Here is a 13,448-nt window from a genome sequence, read left to right on the forward strand (position 1 = left end):
GTACAGGGGGTAAGGCATCTTCCCTGCATGTGACTGACCTCAGTTCAATCCCCGCACCTCATGATGTCCCTCAAGCACTGTGAGAGCTCACCTCTGAGAAGAGCCAGAAACAGCTCCAGAGTATCTACTGGTGTGTCCCAAACACTTCCTTATCAAAGTAAAAGAAAATGAATAATATCTCACAAGTTCTGGAAAGAAAAGATGTGTAAGCAGTGTAACTAGGAATGAGATCTCTGGTAAACACAGCGATTAGAGTATGCACAGGTATCACGATCAAGGCATCCACTGTGATACTAACACACATAATTAGTATCACAGTCAGAGAGTGTGACCCTAGGAGAGCCCTGTGGCCACAGTGCAAGCTCTGCAATCAGATGTGCAACCCCTGGTGAGTGCTGTGTGCGAGCACCACAACCAAGCATGTGTGCGAATTTTAGTCATTGAAACAACTACAAAGGGAAAGAAAAAATAAATTACGAAAATATTACTGAAAAATGTTACACACACAAATTGAGTACTGGTGTTTGAAGCTACTAGCAGCAGCTGAACTAACTTGCTCCATCCATCCACCCCTCCCTCTAAAGAATTTGACTGTAGAACACTGCCATAAAATGATGACATATGAATGTAGCACCCAGCATAAATTGGCTCAGGAACAGACATGGAGGTGGAAGGGCAGAGTGGAACTTTCCCTCTGTACTGCTTGCTTCTTAGTCTCTCCTCTCGTTGCAAAGTGGTTTATCAGAGTTCCCAATTTCCTCATTGCTCTCTTCCCTTTCTGTTTATAAACAAGGTAGAAATCCAACTCTGAAGCCATAGCACCACCTATAGGAAAATAGAAGGTAATGCAAATGTGAGTGCAGAAAAAAACATCTGAAGGCAACCACAAAAAAGAGAGAGAGAGAGAGAGAGAGAGAGAGAGAGAGAGAGAGAAAGAGAGAGAGAGAAAAAAGGAAAAAAGGAATACCTAAAAGAAAATTACGAGCCTCAAGTGACAATTAAAAAGAAATAGGCTGGAGGATGTAACAGAAAAAGATTAATCTGATAAAATGTAATGATTAATTAGACAATTCTTCACTGTAGCACTGTCCTCCCGTTGTTCATCGATTTGCTCAAGCGGGTCCAGTAACGTCTCCATTTTGAGACTTGTTGTGTTTAGCATATCGAATACGTCACGGGTAGCTTGCCAGGCTCTGCCATGGGGGCGAGATACTCTCGGTAGCTTGCCGGGCTCTCGGAGAGGGGCGGAGGAATAGAACTCAGGTCGACCATGTTGGCTGCGTGCAAAGCAAACGCCCTATCGCTGTGCTATCGCTCCAGCCCTAGACAATCCTAAAGGTAAAGGTAAAGGCCCTCCCGTTGATCATCGATTTGCTCGAGCAGGCCCAGTAACGTCTCCATTGGAGACTTTGTTGTTACTGTGTCTGATAGACAATCCTAAATAAAAACAAATAAATAAATCAAAGATAGATATCTATAGGGGCTAGAGTGATAGTATTGTGGATGTTGCAAGGAGTAACTGGGGAGCAACTGGGGGGAGGATGGAGCCACCACGTCTTGGCCTGAACAGAATGAATGGTCGTAGGCCATCCCCATAGTTTCCCCTTTTGATTTTCCAGCAGTGGCCCCTCCTCCCTCTCCTCCCCTCACCCCTCTGGCCAGCCTTAACATCCAATCACCTAGGTGGGCCAGGGGAACCACTGAGCAAACAGACCCCCAACCAAGAAGGAATGACAAACTGCAGCATCCTACTAATCCTTTTGGCAAATGTGTACTGGATAGCTCGATCAAAAGTTTGTCCCTACTTCCCACAAAAAGTTTGTTCCCTGTTTCTTGATGTATATAAACCTGACCCTTCTTGAGATAAATTGAGTTTTTCCCTACAAAGGCTCTGGAGTGCATATCTTTTTTTTTTTTTTTTGCTTTTTGGGTCACACCCAGCAATGCTCAGGGGTTACTCCTGGATTTGCACTCAGGAATTACTCCTGGCAGTGCTTGGGGGACCATATGGGATACCAGGGATCGAATCCGGGTCGGCTGTGTGCAAGGCAAACACCCTACCCGCAGTGCTATCGCTCCGGTCCCAGTGCATATCTTTTCTTGCGGCTCGGTGTGCTCACTCTCTCAATAGGCTGTCCCCCTCTTTGGGCACCGTGAGCAACGGAGTGAGGCGGGCTCCCAGGGCCAGCTCCTTGGTCAGTATCATTTACCCCAGCATGTCAGAGCGACATAGTACTGTGGATAGAACTTTTGCCTTGCATGAGGTCAATCTGTATTTTTTAATTTTTAAATAATGTAGGAGTACTGCTATTTGTTCAGCTGTAGATAAGCTGATTGAATTGGGCATGAACTTCACATTACTTTTTTATTTTATTGTATCACCGTGAGATAGAGGTTTAAAGCTTTCATGTTTGAGATTCAGCCATACAATGATGAAACACCCATCCTTCCCCCAGTGCACCTTTTCCATCACCAATGTCCCAAGTATCACCCCCCCCTTCACATATATACACATCGCAGTCCTCACCCTGACTCTATGGCAGACAATTTCCCCAATACTCTCTCTCTAATTTGGGGCTTTAATTTTACTTGAATTTCCCCACCACCATTCAAGCCTACCTTCCAGGAGCAGACACTAGATAAAATATTTTCTACAGTTCATTTTGAATGTCACGAGAGCTCACACGGGTGTGAATATAAATGTAAATTTCTAGATTGTAAATGGTTGGGTTCAAGAGACATCTCTGTATGGCACTAATCCATTTTGGGATTCAATTGGGAGCCTCTAAGCCAGGGCAATTGGTGTTCTAAGATGGCACCTGGAGGCCGATTGTGGGCATGACAGCCAATCTTCTGGGCAGGTGGTGACCCAGAGAAGGACAGCCCAGGTCCTCTGCCACCATGCGGCCTGCAGATTTAGTCCTGAACCTGCATACCTGGACCTTGCTTTGAAAGCTCCTGGTCACTAGGATTCCATTTGGAGTAGGCAGGGAGACTGCACCTGCTTCATCTGGGGTGTCCTGGTGATATTGGCTCAATATGGGACCCGGGGAGATCTCTGGTGCTCTGGTGTCATCTGGGACTTGCTGCTGTGTCTCTGGGCCAGGGTTGTTGGTGTGCTGAGAGGGTGCCCAGAGGCTAATTGTGGAGATGATGGCCAGTCTTCTAGGTGGGCAGGGACCCAGGGAGGGACAGCCCAGGTCCTCTGCCGCCATGTGGCCTGGAGATGTAGTCCTGGAACCTGCATACCTGGGCCTTGTTTGTGGAAGTTCTTGGTCACCAGGATTCCATCTAAAGTAGGCGGGGAGACTACACCTGCTCCATCTGGAGTGTCCTGGTGATATTGGCTCAGTATGGGGCCCAGAGAGATCTCTGGCACTGTGGTGTCTTCTGGGACTTGCTGCTGTGTGTCTGGGCCAGGGCTGCTGGTTCGCTAAGATCCACATTACAAATTTTCAGCAGATTATATCTTGGTGAGACAGTGGAGTCAGACTTGGGGTATGGCAGCAATTTTGGATTGTGGAAGCAAGTGGCTAAGGAGACTCTGCTTGAGTGGGCACAGGCCAACCTGCCCCCTCCAATTTACTCTGGACTGTTCAGCCATGTATGGGTCTGAGCTTAACTACGGCTTTTGATCTCTTTCGAGATTTATTTAGTGGTCTCTGAGAAAGACCAATAGTAGAGCTTACAGGGTGGTGCTGGAGTTGGTTCGTGGAGGTGACTGCCAGTTCTCCCATGTGTATTGGGAAGTGGGGGAGGTAGCTGATCCCGACTCTGAGTGAGCTTATATAGCTGGGCTGGAGGTGGTTTGTGGGTGTGACTCCCACATACCTAAGATTTGGCCGTTTAATTTTTTGGTAAACTTGTTCCCAAGTTGTTGGGTTCTGGTCAAGGGCACAGCGGCAATTTTGGGGTATCAGTAAGCCTGAAGGCAATATCAGGCTGCTGATGCACTAGCCCCGTAGGTACAGGTTGACCTCTTGGTAGCACATACTCACCACCAATCTGGATTTGATCCCTGAGCCCTCCAAGAGTAATCCCTGAGCAAAGTCATATTGTTATTTATGGCACAAAATCACTGGATATCTGCAAATAATTGAAAAAATATTTTTAAAACTGTTAAAAGAGGGGCTGGACTGATAGCACAGCCGGTAGGGCATTTGCCTTGTATGTGGCACAACTGGGTTCGATTCCCAGCATCCCATATGGTCCCCCAAGCACTGCCAGGAATAATTCCTGAGTGCATGAGCAAGGGAAAAAAAACCCTGTGCATCGCCGGGTGTGACTCAAAAAGAAAATAAAATTCTTGGTATAAAAAAGCACAGCAGGTAGGGCAGTTGCCTTGCATGCAGCCTGCCCAGGTTCGATTCCCAGCATCCCATATGATCCCCTGAGAACTAACAGGAGTAATTCCTGAGATAGAGCCAGGAGTAACCCTTGTGCATCACCAGGTGTGACTCAAAAAGAAAAAAAAACAGGTAGAGTGAAGTTCAATCTAAAATGGAAAGCAAGTATATTATAAGGAAAATAACATCAGATATCAAAGATAACGTGGCAGTATTAACCCAAATGGAAGAGAATAAATAAAATTTAGGAAAAGTAAATAACCTCCACGAATAAAATCAGATTAAATCAGCAGAATAAATATCAGGGTAATGTGCATTTCGAAGGTAAAGAAAGAAATAGGGAGAGACAAAGTTCAAATATATCACTGAGAATTTACAAAACTTCAGGAAAGAACTAACCAAACATGTTCAGGAAGCTAAAAAATGATACACATTTTGAACTTCAAAATAATCAACGTCTAGATATAACACTGTTAAATAATCAAAAAAAATGATACAGAAAGGAATCAAAGGCCGTGAGAGGGAAAAAAGTATTATACAAAGATACTTCTATCAAGGTTTCACCAGATTTCTCAGAAGAAATTCAACAGATTAATATACAGTGGAATGTCATATTTCTATTACTAAAAAAATAAAAGCTGTCCTCTAACACGTTGCCCTGTAAAAAATATTATTTAATTATGGTGTATAAGCTGCATGTCTAACTAGACTCCCAGAGAATGGCAAGTTCTCATCCTTGGTCTGTAGGGGACGGGAATTTAGGCACACCGCGCGTACCCAAAGCTGAACCATTCCAGGCATCCTCTTCTCACTCATCCAGGTACCCACATGATGGCAGGGCCCACACGTCATGGGGCTGCACATCTAACTACACCCCCAGAGAACAGCCAGTTTTAATCCTTGGTCTGCGGGGGACAGGAATTGACTCACACCGTGTGCACCCAAAGCTGAACCATTCCGGGCACCCTCTGCTCACTCATCCAACTACCCATCTGGTGACAGGGCCCCTTCCCGGAACCATGGCCGCTAATGTGGCCGCAACTTATTCTCCCCCTACATATCCTATAGGAACCATAAGTTACTCTCTTAGATGGAACTTTCACTAGGTTAGCTCAACCACCAGAAACACATTAGCCAATAATTCATTAAGCCCATCTCAATTAATTCTGTATCATGAGAAGAATAGTAACAGTGAGCGTGAAGGTGTAAACCACACAGGTCACAATGGTAAAGCAACACAGAAGCTCACCAAGCTTACTTATTGAAGAGGCTAGCCCAGAAGACCCCAACAGTAATGAAGGGCTAGACAGCCTCTCTGACAAGGATTTTATATGGGAGATACTGAGGATGCTTAGGGAGCTAAAATAAACAATGGAAAGATATGACAATAAAAGACAGGAGGATTTGAAGGTAGAAATGAGGAAAATGCAAACAAAATTACAAAACAGACATGTCATACCTGAAAAACTTGGTCAGCAAATTGAAAAACTCAGTGGAAGGCCTCGGCAGCAGAGGACAGAATCAGTGAGCTCGAAGATGAAGTCCAGAGACTCTCCAGAAAAGAGCAGAAAATGGAAAAGAGACTCAGAATCCAGGAACAGATGGCAAGAGAAGATTGTGATGAAGCCAAGAGGGGTAACATAAGAATTATTGGAGTCCCAGAGGGACAGGAAGAAAACCCTGATGAAGAATAAACTGTCAAAGACATCATTACTACGACATTTCCAGAGATGAAGAAAACATGAGACCACATTCAGGAGGCCTGAAGGGTACCAGCTAGAAGAAATCCGAATAAAAATACCCCAAGACACATCCTGATCAAAATGACAAAAACCTTAGAGACAAAGTTCTGAAAGAAGCAAGATCAAAGAAATAATTTTCCTATAAAGGAGCATCCTTAAGATTCACAGTTGATTTGTTTGATGAAACCCTCATGGCCTGAAAACAGTGGTGGCATATACTGAAAAAACTCAATGAAATAAATGCCTCACCAAAAATACCTTACCCAGCAAGACTCTCATTCATAACAGAAGGAACAACACACAGTTTCACAGACTAACAACAGCTCAGGAACTTCATAGACTCAAAACCATGATTACAAGAACAACTGAATGGGCTACTTTAAGACAAGACAGACCCCTGAAATACACCAAATTTCAACAGAAAAATGGGACAAAACCCTATAACAATAATATCTCTCAACACCAATGTGCTAAATGCACCAAATGAAAGACATAGAGTGGCAGATGGATTAGAAAATTGAACCCAACATTCTGCTGCCTGAAAGAAACACATCTCAATAGTCAAAGCAAACACACACTCAGAGTCAAAGGCTGGAAAACAATCTCAGAGTCAAACAAGTCCCTAAAAAAGCAGGGGTAGCCATCCTAGTATCAGACCACATTGATTTCAGACTGAAGAAGGTCACAAGAGACAGTGAAGGCCATTTCTTATTGATCAAGGGATCTGTACAACAGGAAGAACTTAAAATACTAAATGGATATGCATCTAATGAGGGACCATCAAAGTACTTAAAAGAACTACTCATAGACTTGGAGAAAGACATCGATAGCAACACAATACTAGTGGGAGACTTCAACACTTCTTTATCACCTCTTGGTAGATCAACCAGACTCAAGCTTAGCAAGGACATACTTCATCTGAGGGAAAAAATGGAAGAAAGGGACTTAGTAGATATATACAGGGCATTTCATCCTCAAAAAGCTGAATGCACGTTCTTCTCAAATGTGTACACACCACAATGTGCTGAAATTAGAAGTAAATCACACACACACAAACAGAAAACTAAATCAAACACCTAGCAATTAAACAGTTCACTATTGGACAATGAGTAGCTTAGAAAGGAAATCAAAGAGGATATCAAAAAATTCCTGGAAACAAATGAAAATGAGGACATGAGTTATGTTATCAAAACAGCAAAAGCTGTGTTAAAAGTTTATAGCTCTACAAGCATTGCTCAGGAAGGAGGAGCGAGCCCACTTAAGTACCTAACATCACAGCTTAAGAGCTTGGAGAATGACCAACAAAAGGAAACCAATCTGAACAGGAGGAAGGAAGGAAATAATGAAACTCATAGCAGAGATTAACGAGAGGGAAACCCAAAAAACAATCCGAAAGATCAAGGAAACCAAGAGCTGGTTCTTTGAGAAAATTAACAAGATCAATAAGCCTCTAGCAAAACTCACAAAGAAAGGGAGAGAGAAAACTAATAAACTGAATCAGAAATAAAAAGGGGGTCATTGCAACAGAAACTACAGAAATTCAAAGGATCCTCAGGGAGTACTTTGAGAAGCTTTATGCCACGGTACACGAAAACCTTGAGAAAACGGATAAATTCCTAGATTCCTATAGCCTCCCAAGGCTGAACCAAGAAGACCTGGAATACCTGAACAGACCTATCACCATCAAGGAAATTGAAACGGTAATAAAAAGTTTCCCCAAGCACAAAAGTCTTGGCCCAGATGGATTCACTAGTGAATTCTTCCAAATATTTAAAGAGGACTTACTCCTAACCCTCTTTAAACTTTTCCATGAAATTGAAATATCAAAAACACTTCCAAACTGTTTCTATGAAGCAAATATCACCCTTATACAAAAGCAGACAGAGATACCACAAAGAAAATTACAGGCCAATATCCCTGATGAACACAGACTCAAAGATTCTCAACAAACTATTAGCAAATAGAATCCAATGACTCATCAAAGATCATATACCATGACCAAGTAGGATTCAGCCCAGGGATTCAGAAATCAATCAACAAAATCCATCATATCAACAAAAGAAAAGATAAAAACCATATGATTTTATCAATAGACAGAGAAAGCATTTGACAAGATCCAGCACCGTTTATGATGAAAACTCTCATGAAAATAGGCATCGAAGGAACTTTCCTCAATATAGTCAAAGCCATCTACCACAAGCCCATGGGAAATATAATTTTCAATGGGGAAAAACTAAGAGCCTTCCCTCTAAGATTGAGCATAAGACAAGGTTGCCCACTTTCGCCACTCCTATTTAATGTAGTACTAGAAGTCCTGGCCATTGCAGTTAGGCAAGAGAAAGGTATCAAGGGAATACAGATAGGAAAGGAAGAGGTCAAACTATCACTATTTGCAGAAGAGATCAAACTATCACTATTTGCAGACAATATGATACTATTCTTAGAAAACCCTAAAGATTCTATAGAAAAGCTCCTAGAAACAATAGGTCAGTTTAGTAAAGTGACAGGCTACAAAATCGACACCCAAAAGTCCATGGCTTTCTTATATTCAAATAACGAAAGAGAAGAAATAGACATTAAAAAACAATGCCGCTGGAGGGCCCCACAGCTCCCGGAGAATGCTCCAGGTCCCAAACAGAGCCGATATCACCGGGAGGTTCCAGATGGGGTAGGTGCTGTATCCCACCTTCTCCAGATGGAACTCCGGTGACCATGAGCCTCTACAAGCATAGCTATGGCATGCGGGAACCAGGACATTTTTCCCAAACCGCTTGGCTGCTTACGTGGCTGTGCGACATCTCCTTATATACAAAGTGATCAATGGAAAGTAAGTTATCCAACGTTTCTCCCTGGAAATCAGGCTTAACTCTTTTGCAAACCACAACACACAAAAGGAGAGAGAGTACAGATGGGAATGCCCTGCCACAGAGGAAGGGTGGGATGGGGGGATTGGAGGGTGGGAGGGATACTGGGATCTGTGATGGTGGGAAATGGGCACTGTTGGAGGGATGGGTATTCGAAATAAATTGATTAATTAAAAAAAATCCAGTCCACAATAGTACCCGAGAAAATCAAGGAATCAGCTTAACCAAAGAGTTTAATTACGAATCAAAGAGGAAAATTACAAAACACTACTTCAAGAAATAAAAGAGGATACTAGGAAATGGAGACATGTCCCCTGCTCATGGATAGGGAGGGTTAACGTTATCAAAATGGCAATACTGCTCAAACACTATACAAATTCAATGTGGTCCCTATCAGGATACCCATGATATTTTTCAAAGAAATAGACAAAACACTCCTGAAATTCATATAGGTGGAACAATAAACCCCCATGAATAGCTAAAGCAATCCTTGGGAAAAAGAAGATAGGTGGCATCACCCTCCCCAACCTCAAATTGTACTACAAAGCAGTAGTAATTAAGACAGCATGGATTGATACAGCATGGTCCTAGCCTAGAAACAGACCTGCAGACCAATGGAACAGAGTTGAATATTCTGTCACAGACCCCCAAATATATGACCAGTTAATCTGTGACAAAGGAGCAAGAAATGTTAAGTGGAACAAGGAAAGCCTCTTCGACAAGTAGTGCTGGGAAAACTGGATAGCTACCTGAAAAAAATGAACTCTGACCTCTGTCTAATGCCAGGCACAAAAGTCAGATCAAAGTGGATTAAAGACCTCAATATAAGACAAGAATCCATAATGAACATAGAGGAAAATGTAGGCAGAACTCTCCATGACACTGAAGCTAAAAACATTTTTAAGGATGAAAAAGCACTGACCATGCAGGTGGAACCAAACATAAACAAAAGGGACTACAGCAAACTAAGAAGCTTCTGCACTTCAAAAGAAACAGTGACCAAAATACAGGAAGAGCCCATAGAATGGGAAAGAATATTTACCCAATACCCATCTGATAAGGGATGAATATTCAGGATACACAAGACACCAGTAGAATCGTACAAGAAAAAAACCTCCAACCCCATCAAAAAATGGGGAGAAGAAATGCACAGAAGTTTCCTCAAAAAAGAAATACAAATGGCCAAAAGGCACATGAAAAAATGCTCCACATTGCTAGCCATCAGGGAGCTGCAAATCAAAACAACAATGAGATATCATCTCACACCACAGAGACTGGCACACATTCAAAAGAACAAAAGCAACCAGTGCTGAGGTGGATGTGGGGGAAAAATGGAAACTCTTTCACTGTTTGTGGGAATGCCCACTATTCTAGCCTTTCTGGAAAACAATATGGACAGTCCTTCAAAAACTAGAAATTGAGCTTCCGTATGACCCTACAATACCACTTTGGGAATATATCCCGAGGATACAGAAAAGCACAGTAGAAATGACATCTGTACCTATACGTTCATTGCAGCACTGTTCACAATATCCAATCTGGAAACAACTCAAGTGCCCTAAACAGATGACTGGTTAAAGAAACTTTGGTACATCTACACAATGGAATACTATGCAGCCGTCATGAAAGATGAAGTCATGAACTTTGCTTATAAATGGATAGACATGGAGAGTATCATGCTAAGTGAAATGAGTCATAAAGAGAGGGACAGAAATAGAAGGACTGCACTCATTTGTGGAGTATAAAACAACATAACATAAAGCTGACACCTAAGGGACAGATAGATTTCTCCGTAGCTGGAAGCCTGCCTCATGAGCAAAGGTGAGAAGGAAGGCAGCTGGAATAGAGAAGGGATCACTAAGAAAAAGATGGCTGGAGGAATCGGCCGGGATGGGAGATGTGTGCAGAAAGTAGATAAAGGACCAAACATGATAACCTCTCAGGGTCTGTATTGCAAACCATAATGCCCAAAAGTAGAGAGAGATTATGGGGAATCATATCTGCCATGGAGGCAGGGGGAGGGTGGGAAAGGGGGGGTATACCGGGGATATTGGTGGTGGGGAATGTGCACTGGTGGAGGGATGGATGTTTGATCATTGTGTGATTGTAACCCAAACATGAAAACTTGTAACTATCTCACGGTGATTCAATAAAATTTTAAAAAATAATAATAATTATGGTGTATAAATAAAGATATTTTTCCAGACAAAAGTTATTGTAATTTTTCACCATCAGGTCTACACTATAACAAATATTGGGAGAAATTCCACATGAAAAGAAATGAGCATAAAACTTTGAGTAAGGCAATAAATATCAATGCTGAAGTAGAAACAGAAATAACAGTGACATGAGATAACAACAAAATGTGAAAGGAATAGAGTCTATGGAGATTGAATGACAATGAGCTGATATGAGGACAACATCCTCCTATTTTAATTATAGTGATTTGATACTACAAAGAAAAGTATGGAGCAGAGACACTTTTAAGGAAAATGAAAAAATTAAGATAATTATCTGGGGAAACCATGCACTTGAAATGACATACATAAACAAATAGAAAAAGAAATAATAGAAATACCAAACAGTCAGAAAAAAGATTTTATCCCCATATGTAATCACTTTAAATGCGACTGAACATACCAATCAAAAAATATATAAAACAGAACAAATAAAAAAGCAGGATCTATTAATACTTCATATACAAGAGTCTTACATCAGATAGAAAGACAAAGACTCAGAGAGAAAGAGTGAAACAAAGTGTTTGAAGGCAGAAAAGTAGAACAGAGCAGGAACTCTTATTCCCATAATCTGATAAAATTAGCTTTCAAATAAAAATGGTAATAATAGACAAGGCAGGCATTATATAATAGTTCAGGGGTTAATTCATCATGAATATATATCCACATATAAAGTAAAGTAAAGTAAAGACCCTCCCGTTGATCATCGATTTGCTCGAGCGGGCCCAGTAACATCTCCATTGGAGACTTTGTATGCACACCAAAATATACAAAACAGTGGTTAATAGACCCCAAAGAACGCATTGAGAGAAATACACTAATTGTTGGAACCTCAACAAGTTAGTTTTAGAAAGGTCATCTAGACCAACAATTGGTAAGGAAATAGTGGCATTAATATAATTGCGATGAGTTTATAAATATACAGAGAAACTTCTATTCCTGCCCCACAAATAAATGCATGTTTTTCACAAGTGCACATGGAATATTCTCAAAAGACAGATCATGTGCTGGTAATTTCAAATAATGTTTTACTTTTAAAATTTAAAGTACCATGATTTACAATTCTGTTTGTTAATGACAAGGTGTCATGCATATAATGTTCTAGCTCCACACCCTCCATTTGAGTGTTTTACCTGTAATGTCTCCACCATTGTGTCAGGGTACCCTCCTAACTAATGTCAACCATAATACCCTTGATAAGACCAATTCTGCAAACAAATTCTCAAGTTCTAATGTCACAAAGAAAATCTTGATAAACACACAAGATTTAAATTATTTCAAGCATCTTTTCAGAAAGCGGTAAGAGACTGAAACTCAACAGCAAAAATAAAGCAAGAAAAACAAGATTTAGAGACTATATAATAATACATGGTTCCAACTAACATTTGGATCAGTGAAAAAGTCAAAGGAAAAATAAAAAATTACCCGAAGAACAATAAAAAAAAAACAGAAGAAGGTTATCAGATTCAAGGGAAAGCAGTAAAATCAGTGTTGGGGAAAATTTATTGCGATACAGGCTCACATTAATAAACGACCAAAGAAAACTCTTAAATAAACAAATCGACCCTGAATCTGAAGGAATTACCAAGGGAGGTATAATCAAAACCAACGTTCAGAAGAATGTTTAAAATGGCAATAAATTGTCAAAAATCCAGCCACATAGCTTCCCTAATTGCAACTTCCTTTACAGATTAACGTTTTCTATATAGAACCTTGAAATAAATTCAGGCACAAGTTTGAGGGAATCTTCATAGCCAATGACTTGTATTCAAGTTCTATGGAGGTAAAGGGATCACAAATAGACAGCAGTATATATTCAAAATTTTTATTTTTCATTATTTTGTTTTTTTTTTCAATAGCTGATGGTTGCACATACATGGCTGACGTGCTCACACGCTTATTTGTGATGCTCACATGCTTTGGTGCTTGCACTTTGTTGTAGACCTGGGGATCACAAATAGGACTACCACTGGCCTTGCATTTCACTTATTGAGTAGTGCTGGAGTTTGAATTCATGGCCCCATTCCTACAAGGCAGGCACCTTACCACTGAACCATATCCTAGGGCCTTATATTCACAGTTTTATACCAGGACCGCATAAACTTTTGACTTTCTGTTAGGATCTGAATTGTGAATGTATGGATATCATGCAAAATTTCACTGTGGTCACCTATATTGTCCGTACCATGCTAACCAAGTCAGATGAGTAAGAAATAGCTTACATACTAGAAAGTTGGTTAAGAAGCAAGCGCCCCACGA

Source organism: Sorex fumeus, unplaced genomic scaffold, assembly GCF_029834395.1.
Source record: "Sorex fumeus unplaced genomic scaffold, SorFum_2.1 ptg000037l, whole genome shotgun sequence".
NCBI classification, from domain to species: Eukaryota; Metazoa; Chordata; class Mammalia; order Eulipotyphla; family Soricidae; genus Sorex; species Sorex fumeus.